Here is a 6,084-nt window from a genome sequence, read left to right on the forward strand (position 1 = left end):
CCCTGTCACAAACCTTATGGAGCCCCCTTCTTGATTAGAAATGATCAAATCTCTCAGTTTTTTTTTTCTTCCACAGCATTTCCATTTCCAGGATTTTGAGTTAAAATAAAGTACAATAAATCGAATGACTGTTTGGACTACTCCTGGACTTCTCAACCCCACATTACAGCAAATTACTCCTCCTGGCAGAGATCATGTTTGAAAATGAGCATTTAGGCGTGTTAGTGATGGGAAGTTGTGGCACATCAAGCTGGTCTCCTCCGCCACGAGAGGGGAATTTTGAAAAGCTGACGCTGCTGTGATAATCTGCGCTCCCTGTGGCTCACAGCTGCCCGGCCACTTCTGCCGGCACATTGCTAGCACGTGGACTTTCTGTAGTTTCTTGACTATGGGGACTGCTCCCTGATCATAGGAGACATTTGTTTCACCGATTGAACACAGGACAGTACCTAGATTTCCTTTTTTTTTTTTTTTTTAAAGGAAAACAACTTGGAAATGTTTTCTCTTGCTGTTCATTGAGATCCAGGCTCACAAACTTTTTTTGTACAGAGTAGCAAAGGTTTGGGACTTAGTTACCTTATGGTCTCTGTTGTGACTATCCAACTCAACCACTGAATGAAAAAGCAGCCACACACAAAATATAAACAAATGAGCAAGGCTAGGTTCCAATAAAACTTTCATATTGGACACTGAAATTTGCATTTCGTATCATTTTCATGTGCTATGAGAGATTATTCTTCTTTTGATCCCCCACCCTCACCCCAACCGTTTAAAAGCAGGGCTGGGCCCTAACTGATTTGGCTCAGTGGATAGAGCGTCAGCCTGTGGACTGAAAGGTCCCAGGTTCGATTCTGGTCAAGGGCATGTACCTTGGTTGCGGGCACATCCCCAGTAGGGGGTGTGCAGGAGACAGCTGATCGATGTTTCTCTCTCATAGATGTTTCTAACTCTCTATCCCTCTACCTTCCTCTCTGTAAAAAAATAATAAAATATATATATTTTAAAAATAATATAAAAGCAGGGCTGGGCTGACCCGTGATTTAGACGAATACAGGGACACATTACCCAGCTGCCTCAGGGCAAGACTGGTCCCCTTGCTGGTGAGGAGTTGCTCTATGCTCTGTGGGCTGTGTGATGGGGACACTGAATGGCTCAGGACACTGAAATAGAGTCTTAGAGTCCTCAAAGAAGGAAAGGACCTTGAAGAACATTGAAACACAACAGCCTTGTTTCACAGGTGAAGAAAGTGAGCCTCAGAGACCTGCTGACCTGAAGTTAGGTGACTAGATGGAACCAGAATACTAGTGTTTTGACACTCTGATCTAGCCAACTATTTTTTAGTCCATATTTTAGAGAATGTGAAATAATTGATTGGAAAATAAAGTTTGAGTGACAATATGACCCTCCACACCTCACAGTGATCAACAAGGATGTTGCTTTCAAACCTAATTTATTATGAGATAAGAATCAGGTCTAGGCAGGGTAAGCTGGGAAAACCCCAGTGACACTTCATTACCTGAAAAGTTTCATGCCCCTTCACTTTCCCTCCAACCCACTGGAGAAGGGAAAAGAATGAAAACAGCAATAAAAATAATAATAGCACCACTGACTACATCCACTACATATGCATTAAAAGTATGATCTCTGAAGTCAAACTGCCTGGGTTCAAGTCCTGTCTCTACCACATGCTCCCTATTGGAACTTGACGAGCCTTTACCCTCTCTGTGTGTCAGTTCACTCAGCTGTAAAATAGGATTATTATGAAGGAAAAATAAAAGGTGAATAACTTATAGAGAGAAAACCACACTTATTTCCACTTGGAAATGCCTGGATATGACTATATTAAAAGACATGGTGAAATAGTCTGATTTTTGTACCTATAGGTAGGATCCTATGGAGTTATGCTCTTAATAGAATGATGTAGGAGCATGAGATTAGCGATTTAAATACATCAGCAACATCTGAATTGGAGGCTTTCTTAAAGCAGTGAAAATTTGGTAAATTTGGTAGCAAATCCAAACAAAACAAAGTTCAGTCCTCCCATGATGTCAACATTATGGAGTTGCACTCCTGGAAAATTTCCTATGTATTAACTCTGTACATAACATGATTTGGATTTGTATGTAAATGGATTTATCAGCTCAGATCATTATAAAGATTTTTCATGAACATGATGTTTGGCAGGACATCTGAGAGGCCTGCCGGATTGGGGCATCTCTTCCTTGTGTGAGGCTGGCCCACGTGTTGTAGGACATTAGCTTCTCTGTCCCTCATCCATTATTCTATGCAATACGAAGCCACCAAAAAGCTCTTTCTAAACACTGCCATCGAGTGCCCTGTAGACACTTCTGCTTGAGCAACTTCACGACAGTTCTCTCACTCAGATAAAAACATCCACTAAAAGTCATCAGGCACCTTTTGCCTCAGTGCATTCTATACTTCCCTCCCTTTCCCCGTGTGAGCCATCATCCTGACACACTTTCTATGATCATCCCACAAGTATAAACACTCATAAAGAGAATATCAGGCAGATCTAAACTGGCACCAATTAGTGTCCCGGCACTGAAATTCCAGCTTGGGTGGGTGCAGAATAGGCATGCGATTTTATTTTATCTATTTTCCATTATCTTTGATGGACTTTACAGCGGTAACAAAATCGCAGCCCATCTGGCACGTGACTCAATGACTTTCACACTCTGTTGCCACGTCTCCCTATGCAGACAGTACATAAAAACAGGGCAGGTTATCTCAGAGGCTGAAATTGGGAAAGTCACTAAGAGTTAATGCTTCTCTGGAATTAGTATATTTTGAAGATAAGTTCAGCATTGTTGTAGGATGCAACTCAAGGACCAACCTCAGTAAACCCTTCAATTCAAACTCTACTCACAAGCAAACCGTGTGCTAGTTACCTCACTTAACCACCTGACAGACAAAGGCTGTGGGCAGGTAAATCTCATATTATGAACAGATTTAATAGTGAAAAAGACCTGACAAGAGGAACTGAAGTGTCAGCACACTGGCTATTTATGGTTAACAGTATGTGCTCAATTAATCTTTAAAAATTTTATGAAAAGTCAACAGCAAGTAGTTACCAATTAGGCATATTACTTTCCAGAACTATCTTGTCTACATTATGAAAATTATGGAAAGTTACCTGGATTCCCCTTATGTCACAAATTAGACCTTTACAGGGTATGTGGTGACAGCAGCAGATGTGGGGCTCCTTGCAGCCCCCAACCCCCAGCCTGGCTCATGCCTTGCTCAGAAGAGGCACTCAGCGAACATTTACTGAACACATAAGTCAATTAATTTATGAACTAAAAATCAGGGATTTTCAAAGGATATGAAACCTACAGAAAATGACACTTACATAGTTGAAAAAAAGAGAACCCAGGAACCAAATTCCCTTTGTTTTTTCTGCAATATAATCTTTCAAGTAGACTTTATTTTTCAGAGCAGTTTTAGGTTCACAGTAGAATGTACAAAGATTTCCCATAGATCCCTGTTCTTGGACATGCATAACCACCCCCATTACCAACATCCCACACCAGACTGGTACATTCGTTATAGTGACTCAACTCAACTCAACTATGCAATATGATGGACCTACATTGACACATGTATCACGCAAACTCCATAGTTTACATTAGGGTTCACTCTTGGTGTGTACATTCTATGGGTTTGAACAAATGTATAATAACATGTATCCACCATCATAGCATCATACAGAGTGTGCTCACTGCCCTAAAAATCCTCTGAGCTCCACCTAACCCTAACCCCTGACAACCACTGATCTTTTACAATTTTCATTGTTTTGTCTTTCCAAGAATGTCATTAGTTGGACTCATTCAGTGTTTAGCCATTTCAGATTGGCTTTTTTTCACTTAGTAATATACATTTAAGGTTCCTACATGTCTTGATAGCTCATTTCTTTTTAGCACTGAATAACATTCCAGGTTTTGATGTGCACAATTTATTTATCCATTCACCTACTGACGGACATCTTGGTTGCTTCCAAGTACAATAAATTTTCATGTGTGTGTTTTCTTTCTTATTCCCCATCCTCCTCACACAATGCAATTCACCTTTTTTTTTTCAACTTGCCTCTTTAGTTTTCATACTTCTGCCATTTTACTCTCCAGTTATGCTATTTCAAGCAAGTACTACATCCCAGCACCCACCAAAATCATTCTTGGACATGATAATAATAAGATACAAGGCAGTTTGTGTTCAGAAGATGAAAACTTCATTTTAAAATCACTAAACAGAGAAAACCAAGATGGCGGCATAGGTAAACACCTAAACTGCTGCCTCGCACAACAATTTCAAAACTACAACTAAAAGACAGAACGGACACCATCCAGAACCACAGGAAAGCAGGCTGAGTGAAAATTCTACAACTAGAAGGAAGGAGAAAAGCTCACAGAGAATTGGAGGTACGGCAAAGGGGCTTTGTGCGCGCAGAGAGGAAGGGCGGCTGAGAGCTTGGCTGACTTCCTCTGGCGGAAGGGGGAAGGAAGCCTCGGACCGCGAGCTGGGAAAGGCAGAAGTCTGAAGGCGCACACGGGCCAGTGCGCACAAAGACTGCGGAGGTAGCCAGAGGCTTTCCCTAGTGAAAGGGAGTCAGAGGATCCTGACTGAGCCCCAGTTCTGACTGCAGTGAACCCCGGTTCCAGGCGAGCCCCTGGGGACCCACGCTCTTGTAGGGGGAGTCTGGACTCTCGGGCGGAGACTCAGGAGCCGGGGAAGGCGGAGGATTGAAAGTGCGCACACGCGCCGCGCCGGTGCGCACAAAGGCTGCGGGGGTTGCCACAGGCTTTCCCTAGTGGAGGGGAGTCAGAGGATTCTGACTGCACCGAGCCCCAGTTCTGACTGCAGTGAACCCCAGATCCAGGCGAGTCCCTGGGGACCCACGCTCTTGTAGGGGAAGTCTGGACTCTCGGGCGGAGACTCAGGAGCCGGGGAAGGCGGAGGATTGAAAGTGCGCACACGCGCCGCGCCGGTGCGCACAAAGGCTGCGGGGGTTGCCACAGGCTTTCCCTAGTGGAGGGGAGTCAGAGGATTCTGACTGCACCGAGCCCCAGTTCTGACTGCAGTGAACCCCAGTTCCAGGCGAGCCCCTGGGGACCCACGCTCTTGTGGGGGGAGTCTGGACTCTCAGGCGGAGGACTGAAAGCGCACATGCGCGCAGGGGCGGGGCTGACAGGAAGCCAAGACTGAGACTCCACCCCATCCAAGCTGAGCACAGAGGCTATTGCAATTTGGCAAGTCTAATCCTATAAGGCTGTCTCCAGCACCGGGCTTCTCCCAGCATAGACACAGCTGATCCTTACAGCCAACTGGCCCGGAGGTCAATTCTTCCCAGTGATACCAACAACAATAAAGACTTAATTACAACAAGGCTGTACACACAGTCCACAAAGGGGTGCACCAAGAGTGTCCACCTCAGGTTAACTGGGGAAGCAGACCCACTGGGCCATATTGGAAACCTAGCACAAATATCTACCTTACCAACTCAGGGATTCAGTGAAAATGCGGGGTCAAAGAATCAGATCACAAATGAAAGAAATGGAGGAAAACAAACGACTGGATATAGAATTCAAAACCACCGTTATAAGACTTTTTAAGAATATCCTAGAAAAGGCCGATAAATATAACGAGACCCTCGAAGATATGAAAAAGGACCAACTAGAAATTAAACATACACTGACTGAAATAAAAAATATTATACAGAGACCCAGAAACAGAATAGAGGAACACAAGAATCAAGTCAAAGAATTGAAATACAAAGAAGCAAAAAACACTCAACCGAAAAAGCAAAAAGCAAAAAAAAAAATCCAAAAAGTTGAAGATAATGTAAGAAGACTCTGGGACAACTTCAAGCGTACCAACATCAGAATTATGGGGGTGCCAGAAGAAGAGAGAGAGCAAGATACTGAAAACCTATTTGAAGAAATAATGACCGAAAACTTCCCCCACCTGGTGAAAGAAATAGACTTACAAGTCCAGGAAGCCCACAGAACCCCAAACAAAAGGAATCCAAAGAGGACCACACCAAGACACATCATAATTAAAATGCCAAGA

The sequence above is a fragment of the Plecotus auritus genome, assembly GCF_963455305.1.
Source record: "Plecotus auritus genome assembly, chromosome: 4".
NCBI classification, from domain to species: Eukaryota; Metazoa; Chordata; class Mammalia; order Chiroptera; family Vespertilionidae; genus Plecotus; species Plecotus auritus.